At 29.9% G+C, this 11,889-nt stretch overlaps 1 pseudogene; it reads right to left on the minus strand.

Annotated features, from left to right (window-relative positions):
- On the minus strand, positions 6,945–11,249 carry LOC104783451 (annotated as a pseudogene).

Genomic DNA, 11,889 nt, shown 5'->3' on the forward strand with positions numbered 1-11,889 from the left:
TAATTTTTTTTTATTTTTTTTTTTGCTTTCTAATTGCTTTAAACAATATTTAAGATCCAATAAACACAATACATTTAACTCACACATTAAAATAAAATTATAACTGAAAATAAAATAAATTATGCATTAATCATATTCTACCACTCAATTTTATTCAAACACAATAAATTACTATTGTAACTCCATAGTTCTAAATGTAACTTCCATCATTTTTTATCATATAAATAAGCATTCTCTCAATCTATCATTCTCTCATACTGACATTCTTTTACTATCTCATTTTCACATTCTCTCATTCTCTTCTACAATACCTCAAATCATTTTTCGTTTTTTTTTGTTATTTTTGATTTCTTATTTTTGTTGTATGGGTTGTAAAAAAAAAATGAAATATCATTGTAAATTGTTAATGCTAAATTTTAATTTTAGAGACTACATGATATATATTTTACATTGTTCTTATTTTAAAAGATTTATCTCCTTTATCTAATTTGGATTATTATCTTATAAGTAATCATTCTCTCTTCCTCTCCCACCAATATCAAATGTTGTTATATCTCATATGTGTTGTAAGAGTTTGATTCTATATTTTAATTTAGAAAGTATTATATATATATATATATTACATTGTTCTATTTTTTAAAGATTCATCTCCATTATCTAATTTGGATTACCATCTTATAGTAAACATTCTCTCCTCCTCTCCTACCAATATCAAATGTTGTTATATCTCATATGTGTTGTAACTTGTAAGAGTTTGATTCTATATTTTAATGTAGAAAATATTATATATATTTAACATTGTTTTCAATTTTTATTTTATTTATATAAAAAATATTTCTTTTATATTTCTTGCCTTTCTAATCTATTCATATTTATTTTTTAAATTTGCATAGTTAAATTTAAATTCACATATGTTGGTTTTAACAAAACAATCAACTTTATTTGAGAATTAGATGTTCCTATTCATTTTTAAACGATCAATGTGTAACATATAAGCATTTTGTCTTGCAATCACAAGTTCCATTTCCATTGCTTAACTCCATGGTTAAACTATAATATATGTTGTCCTATTTGTAGGAATAACAACATACTTATTTAATTTATTTAAAAGAGCAGATGATTAAACGAAATAAACATTTCTCCAAATTTTATAATTCAATCAGTGAGTGTACTTATTACTTTGAAAAACTTTTACATTGAAGTTCATAAAATCATATAAGAAAACTAAAATACTATATCACTTCAAATTTGGAAGGAAACACTTGGTATTCCTTTTAAAAAAAGTCAAGACACATATAAAAATTTATTAATATTTAACTCACTTTAAAGACATTAAAGGTCATTTAACTCAAAAATAACTTCTATCCAATAATTTCATACATTCCTCCCACAAATAAATATATATATATATATATATGTTCAAGATTGTATTTAAATATTACATAATTTTTTAGTTAGCTAAATTTATAGTCACATATATACAATATATATATATATGAATTTATATTACTTATTAACACCATAATTCGACCCATTATTTGCTTAACTCAATATTGGTTTCAAAGCCAACTAAAGAAAAACAGAAACGATCTTATTGATATTAGACCAAAACATGGGCATACAAACATAATCACTTACACGGAAGATATTTTAAAAAAATAACTTATTATTGCAACATCAACGTATGAAGGGTTTACATAAGCAGTTAATTAGAAAATCTATAATACAATAAATGTATTGGAAACAATATCAGTCAATGATAAGATTGGATCCTCAAAAGCAAGAAACAACATCTTCATAATTCATAAAAAGTAAACGCCACAATTATACACATCTGAACGAAATGGTATAAACATATAATGTATAAATAAAAGTGACGGCAAAACCCATATATGCCTAATTAAAACGAAATAATACAAAAGAGAAAACGAAAAAGACCAAAAAAAACAAGAAAGTGCCAACTACACCACAACCCACGCGTTGCATGGAGAAGCACCTAGTTATATTATATTATTGTGGACAGTTTTTTTTTACGAGTATATTTTCCTTTTTCACGAAATATTTTGATCAATGATAAAATAAAAAATTAGGCATAATCTTACTATATAAAGACGACTTATGTAGTAGACTAGCTACTATGTATGCTTTTTTTTCTTTCTCATTCATGCACATTCTCTATATTATTATAAAAGCGTGGAATGATCTGCGTATGTGCCAAAATTAGCTTTAATGATTTAAGAGATTTTTTTTTTGTTTTTCTTAAAACCATTGTTGAGTTATTGAAATCAGAAAGTTTAACACGAAACCCTACAAATAAAAATAAAAACAAAAATGAGAAAAAAAATAGAAACAATAATTATGCTATGGTCAAAGATTCAAAGCTAAGCAGTTGGGCTATTTTTAATTTAAATTTAAATTTAATTCATTTTGGTCTAAAACCTAGCTGGGGTGAAAAAGAGAGAAAGTTAAAAATAGAGGAAACTTCTTCATTTTGGTAAATCCCAAATCCCTATAGTGTAATTTCTTGGGTTATAAACTAAAGAAAATTTGTTTTTTTTTTTAATACCAAACAAAGGTATACACAATCTTAATATTACTAGTTTCATTTTTATTTGGACCCTCTCAACATACATCAGCTGTTACTAATTACTACTATTCATGTTATATACTATAAGGCTATATCGATTAATCAGCTCTGATTGGTATAACAATTACTCTTTAGGATGTTTTGAATTTTTTTTTTTTTTGGCAAACAGGATGTTTGGATTTTTAAGTTTTTCTTTTTTGGACTTTTACATGATGAGAATTATTGGATCAAAGCCCAAAAAACTTATCCCCGTTTATAAATCCCATATGATGTTTATTAAGATTGTTTATGACGGTGGTCCACGAGGTAAATGGATAAAAAGTAACATTAAAAATATTTTCTGAGAAAGAAATTATGTGTAAATGTAATATATTAGAAGGAAAATCTATATAATAATAACAATCTGAAAAATGCCAACAGTTGCGATTTTTCGTCGTACATTTTTGTAAAAAATATTTTTTTTTGACAGAAAAATTCAACGGTTGTATCTCTTTAAAAAGTTGCGTCTGTTAAATGTAGAGTTGTGTCTCTTACAAACAGTTGTGTCTATTCAAATGTTCACATCTTTATAAATTAAGTGACTTTTCATCATTATATTCAAATTTTCTTTATTTTATATTTATGACAGTAAATTTTTACAGTTGCGTCTCTCTAAAAAGTTACGTCTGTTGAATATATGTCTTTTACAAACAGTTGTGTCTGTTCACATCTTTAGAAATCTATATATTCGTCGTACCTTTTCAAAAAAATATATTTTTTTGACAGAAAAAATCAACGGTTGTATCTCTTTAAAAAGTTGCGTCTGTTAAATGTAGAGTTGTGTCTCTTACAAACAGTTGTGTCTGTTCACATCTTTAGAAATCTATATATTCGTCGTACCTTTTCGTTAAAATATATTTTTTTTGACAGAAAAATTCAACGGTTGCATCTCTTTTAAAAGTTGCGTCTGTTAGATGTAGAGTTGTGTCTCTTACAAACAGTTGTGTCTATTCAAATGTTCACATCTTTATAAATTTATATATAAGTGACTTCTCATCATTGTATTCAAATTTTCTTTATTTTATATTTTTGACAGTAAATTTTTATAGTTGCGTCTCTTTAAAGTTGCGTATGTTGAATATAGAGTTGTGTCTTTTACAAACAGTTGTGTCTGTTCACATCTTTAGAAATCTTTATATATTCGTCGTACCTTTTCGTAAAAATGTATTTTTTTGACTAGAAAAATTCAACGGTTGCATCTCTTTAAAAAGTTGCGTCTGTTAAATGTAGAGTTGTGTCTCTTACAAACAGTTGTGTCTATTCAAATGTTCACATCCTTATAAATTTATATATAAGTGACTTCTCATCATTGTATTCAAATTTTCTTTATTTTATATTTTTGACAGTAAATTTTTACAGTTGCGTCTCTCTAAAAAGTTGTGTCTGTTGAATATAGTAGAGTTGTGTCTTTTACAAACAGTTGTGTCTGTTCACATTTTTAGAAATCTATATATAAATAACTTCTCATCATTGTATTCAAATTTTCTTTATATTTGTATTAGTTAAAAGAGAATTTGTTGGAAATGATGTCTCATCATTGTGAGAAATTTATTCCAGTTTGATATATTTTGTTAATTGTTGTAATATTTAATTATATTCAATCCCTAGGTATACAACCATCTATTCATCGAGGGTTATCATTCTATTGGTATGAATCCAAACTGATTTTTTTTTGTTTTTTTTAGCTGTTAAAAATGTGGTTCAAGTTGGTTTTTTAGAAAATGAGAGCATATTGGCTCGTATATGTTTGTTTATTTTTTTGTCACAAGTATATATTTGTCTACTCCATGCTTTTTGATTAGAAAACTAATTGTATTATAGAAAACAAAATGGATTTCTATATTTTTATTTTTTAAGAAAATATCTGATTATGAAATATCAAGGTAAAAATAAAAATAAAATATCACAGTTTGTTCTATTATATTTTCTACCGTTGGGCATATTCAGTTTATTGGGAGATGGAAAACTGGTGATCAACAGAAAGATTGACGGTTGAGATGATTGTACAATAAACTATATTGACGACAAAAACTTATCTACAACTTCATACATGGTAAGAGAGTTTGTATATTTAGTTCTAATCATAATACATTCAAATTGAAATCTTAACAACAAAAGATACTGAATATGGCTGAAAAAAAAAATGAAATATTATAAAATTTTGAAAAGGTTTTGGATTATGACTACCAAAAAAAAAGAGGAGCATGTGGAAGCAATGAACCCGGCCGTCCTTGGCCAACCATCTTCCTTAGACGCGCACATTGTGATGCTACATTATGCACCTAAATATTATTGTTATAGGTTATAACTATTATTGTTCCCCTCTAATATTTATTATATTATTTATTTATGTGTGACTTGGGATAATTAACCAGCATCTTACGCAGAGAAAAATAAGTAGTAAGTACATTCAATATTGGATTAACCATATATATATATATATATATATATAATCTATTATAATTGCCAAAATATTTAATGACTATAGTTTGTTTTACATAAAAATATGTTTCATCTATGAAACGATAGTTGTTTGTATTATATATTCATTTACAATACTGCCTTTATGAAAATAGATGTATTCTTTTTTATAATTTGATTCAAATAAATAAAATATGTTATAATTTTCTGTTTAGTTATATTCAAATTTGAGAGGATTGGTAATTTTCTTACTGATTGAGTGAATAGTAATATTTTCATTCATTTTGTATGAAGTAAAAATTGATTTTGGAAATAGAAATATGTTTGAGTTATGCTAAAAATATTAAAATAATTAATTGAAATGACAAATCATTTTGTCATTTTAAGAATGGTCCTCAATTAATATTTTTAATTTATTATATGATTATTTAAGAAATTTATATTATCTTATACAATGTATTCATAATTTTATCATTTAAAACCAAAAAAAAAATTAAAAATATAATCATTTACATATCATATTTGAAAACAAGAGAACAAGTTGTAATGGTTCATAAAATATACAAAAATATGACTGTAAGTTTAAGAAGAGAGGACACGACTGTAGATTGCATTTATTCATTTTTCAGAAATTAAAAAATATTTTACGAAAAATTACGATGAAAAGACACAAATAAAATGTTACATTGAAAAGATACGAACGAAAGGTTATGACGAATAAAAGCGAACGAAATAACACAACTGCAATGTAATCTCATGGCAGTTAATCGTAAAGATTTGTTTAATTTGATATGTATAGCATTGTTAATTATATATTTAATCATATGTGAAAGTAAGATTATTTTTAAAGAATATTTTTCAATAAAGATATAAAGAATGTTTCAAAAATTCCTTTGTTTTTGAAATTTTTATTAAATAGTTTAGAAATCCCAATAGTTTAATAAATAAATTTAATTAAAGAAATTTTTGTAATAAATATTTTACTAAAATGAGTTCTTCCGTGATATCGCGGAGGCTCCATACCTAGTCATAATAGTAATCTAATGTGATTAGGTTTTCACTATCTTTTCTTTTCTTCACTAAAGTCAACGTTTTTTCATTAAAGTCTTCAAAATAATTGTAGCTATAGTTCGTTCACTTATTTTTTTTTTTCCACCGGTTAGTTGAATTGAATCTAACTCCATCTTCTTGATATATAAAATTTTGTTTTCTTGTTAGCCATCTTCTTTATGATAATTAAATTAAATAAATATTTTACCCCAGAAAAATGAAATCAATAGTACGTTTGTATCTTTGGGGGACAAACAAGCTTCTGAATAGTAGGATTTGCGCTAAAGTAAATTGGGAAAATAAACATAGCACAAAACTTCTAATGATATATTCATCGGTAGTAATAAGAGCTATACAGACAACGAATTGGCCCAATCACCTAAGGGAAAGATAAGCACAAGGAAAAAAAGAAGCAAAATGACTCATGGCCATGACAAGAGATTAAAATAAGCTCTTATTGGCGTAATATGAATTGTCAACATAAAATCACTGATTTAATTTGTTTAAAATAGCATAAAGTAGTTCTGGTGCTTCGAACCGGACATCAACAAAGCCATACGTTAAAATCAATCTGCAAAAAAATTACTAATATATATGAAACAAAACAGAGACGTTAGAATCGAAAACAAAACACTCTGTTCAGAAAACATAAGTTGTGAACAAACAAACATAAGTTGAATACTTCTACAGTTCTACTAAACAACAGACCTAATTACGTTCCAAAAACCAAAACCTTTATTCTCACATATGCGTTTCTTGCACAAAAAGCAACAGTCTAAACATTTCTTTAGGTAAAAGAGTAGAACAATTCATGAATCCAGACAAGTAAATATTACCTTCGAGTTCATTAATAGTAATGGACTGGATCATCAATATGTCTCTTGAAATAAGCAGCAAGCTTATCAAGATCCCCAAACATTCTTTTCCTGAACTTGAATCCCTTTGGGTATAAACCAATGTACTCGTGGTGCGGATTTGCGGATCGTATATAAGACAGTATTAAGCTCCCTGGATGTTCATGCGATACACCGAAACTGTAAACTACCATTTTGGGGTTTTCACCCTTCTCAACCCGAAGCAGATCATCTATTTGCGACTTTGTCCCAGTCCGAAATTTACGGTAGTTGATCATTGTCATAAGATGAGTTACCAAAGGATCAACATACCGATCCATTACCTGCAAATTTTTAAAACGTATAACTGTATAAGTATTTTCAATTATATCAAAACTGAAATTTATAAGAGTATATAAAGACGAACCTCATCTAGATCCTCGAAGGTTTCATTTCCAATTTTTAATGTTTTACCAATACGTTGTAAGCTCACTATGTCCTTGCTCTCCTTGTCACCTTCGATTATCTCCTTGTTAGCATACACATTATCAAAAATCTTGATCATCAAAGTCAGATGATTCAGTCCTCTTGAGCTTGGACGAACAATTCTTTCTCCAATATTGTTATCAGATAAATACTCTACTGCTTGCTCAGCAGAGATGTTCTGAACTCGAGATGAACAATCATCCGAGACTTAAACTGTTTCTTTTCTTCAGGAGCTTTCTCTTTCTCTACTAGGACATTGTTATGTTTCTCTACTAGGATCTTGCAAGTAACCATATCGCCTTCACACAGTATGTTAGACAAATCAACAATATCTCTGCCATTATCTGAGTAATCTTCCTTGAATAGAATCCCAGGTAATCGACAATCTAATGCACATATGGCTCTACCACTTGTCACTTTCTGAACAGTGGCCTGCACTATTCTCCTTTCACCAATAGTTTCTTTTGTTTCACCCGACAACAAATAAAACTCTTCATCTGCATCAACCGCTTTAAACGGACTCCGCCAATCCTGAAAACCACAGCTTAGTTCTCTCATGACTAGACTATAAGTTTCCTTCTTATTCTCTTGGTTCTTGCTTCTCAAATACTCATCAAGAACAATTCTTCTCAAAGAAGCTGGCTGATCTCTTACATGCTCTATCGCCATCTCTATCGCATCATCCACACCACCTCTTACGATATCATCATGAGCATAAACATCTTTCGCCAATTCCTGCGCAAGACGACCGTATGATTCTGGATGTATTCTAGTATCATCCAACAGATCAATAAATTGGCTGCTACTACAAGTCGATCCACTCCAAGAGACTCATCCGCATAAACCACTGAAATATCACGAATCCCATCAATTACATCAGACGCCAGTTCTTCCACGATTTGGAATATTACCTCATAAATCTTGTCCTTCAGACGTAAACAACTCATATTTACAGCTCCTAAAGCCACAACATCCGGTTGATGTTCTGTTATAAACTTCGAAAGACGATCTTGCTCCTTCTTTTTACGTTGCTGGTCATTTACATCTGGACATCGCAATGCCAAGGTTTCCGCGTAAAGCACATCAAGAAGCTCTCCCGATGAATCAAGCACCACAAATGTAGGGCCTGTTCGTTTGCCTGTCACCAGCGACAGAAACGAGCGACAGCCACAGATCGTTTAACTGTCGCTAGTTTAGCGATCAGTCGTAGCGACTGTCGCCAGCGATCAGCGACCGTAATTTTCAGTCGCTAAAATTTTCAGCGACTGTCGCCAACGATCAGCGATCAGTCGCTGAAACTAGTCGCTGGATCCAGCGACAGGCAAACGAACAACATAGCGACCAAGAAAAATAAAAAAATAAAAATTGATAAATTAAATATGATCAAAATTAAAATTAATTAAATAAAAATATAACTACGTATAGTTATTAAAATTAAACTAAATCTAAGTAAATAAAATAAAAATTAATTTGAATATATTTAAATAAAATTCTAAAAAAATCAATTATAAACAAATTAAATTTAACAATATTAAAATGAATAAAATAAAAATAAAATTCAAATTAATTATTTAAAAATATGTAAATATGTTTTTAATTTATTTTCATGGCTATATGTAATTGTTTTTTTAAATAAAAATATAAATTATCAAAAATAAGTTTTATTAATTTTTTTAAAAAATATATAGTATTTAGTCGCAGCGACAGGCAATCGAATAATTTAGCGATAGTTTCTAGCGACAGTCGCTACAGTCGCTAGCTAGCGACAGATAAACGAACAATATATGCTGTCGCTGAAATCTATCGCTGTCGCTGGATCCAGCGACAAGAAAACGAACCGGGCCGTAATCTCTGGATTTCCAGGTCCCCAACAACACACCAAGACCCTCGGCGCAGCTTCTTTATCATTCTTTCGGTATGGCCCTGAAGACACTTTGTTCCATAAAACCTGTCCATACTCCGAAAGCAACCGAGTCTTAGCTCTGCTAGTTAAAAAGGATCTTGCTTCTTTCTCCATCTACGGCAAAAGAAAACCGTGAACCGCATCCTCAAGTATCAGTTTCCTCTGCTCATTCCAGAGTTGAGCATACTTATTAACACCAACACTTAGATAGTGTTCACTGCATTCACTAATGATTCTCCGGGAGCTTAAACGTCACTTGAAGAAGTTTCTCCTCTTCCGCTTTCTGAATCAGAAGCCATTGTACACCTTCAAAGTTCAAACTTCCTCAAAGGCTTTTCCCGTAACCACTTAACCGCAGAGAACCGATGGAAAGAATCTATAACCACATTCCCATCAGGTGTTGGACTTGTTGAGACTACTGCATTGTCCATATAAATCCCTCGAACATACTTTTTGATCAATACCTCACAACTTATCTCGACCGCAGCCACATGTCTTGCACCTTTTAAGTACAGCTTGAGGATCTTCAAACATCGCACACACATAGTTCAATGCCATCTCCGCTGGTGTTTCCTTTGCATCTTCAAGCTCATCAACAAGAAATTTTTCTCAAGAGATGAAAACCAACTGCTCAGCGCTATAACCAAACTTGTTTGCAAATTCCCGGATCCCAAATTTGCTGCAGATGTTATATTGTGATTTTCTATTAGGCCTCTTGTACTGTCCTTCTTCATCGATCTCACGATGAGGAAAATGCAAGTTGAACTTTGAGTCTACATCATCCACTTCTCTCTCTGTATCAGCCGCTTCAAGGGACTTGATAACCGATTCAAAAAAACTCTTATTCAGATCATACCTGCAGGTTTCTTCTTCAAAACGTTTTGTATAGTAACCGAACGAAGCAGTTTTTCGTTTCCGCAGAAGAAGCCACTTTCTATCCACAAGACTTTATGCCACTTGGTCTCAAGCTTCTTATCACCATCATCATCATCATCATGATCAGAACAGTCCAATAAACTCCGACACTGATCCTTCCGGTACATAGCTATAAACGGTATCTCTAGCTTATGCACATGATACAGCTCCAAAAATCTCACAATGTCATCTTTGTTAAACCAAACAACCTGGACCTTGTTCTTGAACCAATCGAGCATAAATCCAACGACTCTCTTCTTCAATGCTACTTTCATCCACGGGAGCGACTCCAAAGGCTTCTTCAGATATCTGCATTCTCTCAGGAACATCAAGCTTCCTAATTTCATCATCTCTCTCTGTCATATACTTCTCGGAGAGAACCAATGGGTCGACTCATCTTCTAGGTTTCTTTTGATCTTTTCGTTATACGCCAAAAATCCTTTTTCCTAAGTTTCAACAGTTCTTCAGGATCACCAAACAGATCGTTAGCGTAACGTAAAGCGTTGTAATCAGCTCCTAGCTTAAATTTCTTAATCTTCACTCCATGACTATCTTCATCTACAATGAAGTGACTCAAATCATCATCATCATCATCATCATCATCATCATCATCATCGTTAATGTTATTCTTTCCTCTGTAGATTTTTCAAACGCTTATACTTTTTTCTTTGGAAACTGACGTTGTTGTCTTCTAGAAGAAGGTAATCATCTTCGTGAAGGCTAAAGTCTTCGTCTTTCTTCCTTCTATTTTCACTCTTTTTTCTCACGACATGGCCTCTCTTCTTCTTCTTCGTCTTCTCCATCATCAGAACTATATCCACTAGAAACCCATCTCCATCCATAATCAAACTGATCATCTTCATCATCGTTGTCTCGGTTCTCCACTGGATCTTCATGAATCTGTAGCTCTGTATCAAAAACAGAGTCGAATCTTCAGGGAAAAAAAATAATAACAAAGAATTAGGGATTCAAAAGCAGACGTTTCAATTAATGTACCTTCGTTGATACTATTCATGATTATGCTAAGAGAGTAGCTATACAAAATCGATGAAGGTGGAGATTAACCCTAAGACCTCTGTGATCGTTAAAAATTGTAAACAAAAGCATATTACGAAAGTGTTACCAAAAAAAACATTAAGAAGAAAAAACAAAAAACAAAAAAAAGGATTACGAAGCTACTAATTAAAACACAAAATTTTGATTTCTTTTTAGCTAACGAAGTTAAAATATACTCTTTAATTAAAAAGTAGTAATGCTTAATTTTATGAAAAAGTGTATTAAAGATATCTAAAATATATAAATTTTCTAATTCAATCATCAAAATGTTCGTATTATTAAAAGATTAATCTTTCATATTTATACAATCTTCTATTAATAATTTGTTATATTACAATTCTTGACTAAGGGCTTAACTTAAGCCTAGTTCTTAAGGCGCTTAAAGTTGCCAAAAAAATGTTATTTATCAAATTAATAATTTTATAATCGAACGAAAATTAGAAAAATTTATTTATTTTCTTAGTTACACAAAAAAATTCTGAAAAAGTTATTTCTATTGTTAAGAAAATCGAAAAATGGAAAACCAAACGGATTGAAATCATCAAATCACATAGAGTTTTCAAATTTGCATAAGCTTTTTTTTTTTTTTTTTTTTTTTT

This window comes from Camelina sativa, chromosome 4 (genome assembly GCF_000633955.1).
Source record: "Camelina sativa cultivar DH55 chromosome 4, Cs, whole genome shotgun sequence".
Classification (NCBI taxonomy): Eukaryota; Viridiplantae; Streptophyta; class Magnoliopsida; order Brassicales; family Brassicaceae; genus Camelina; species Camelina sativa.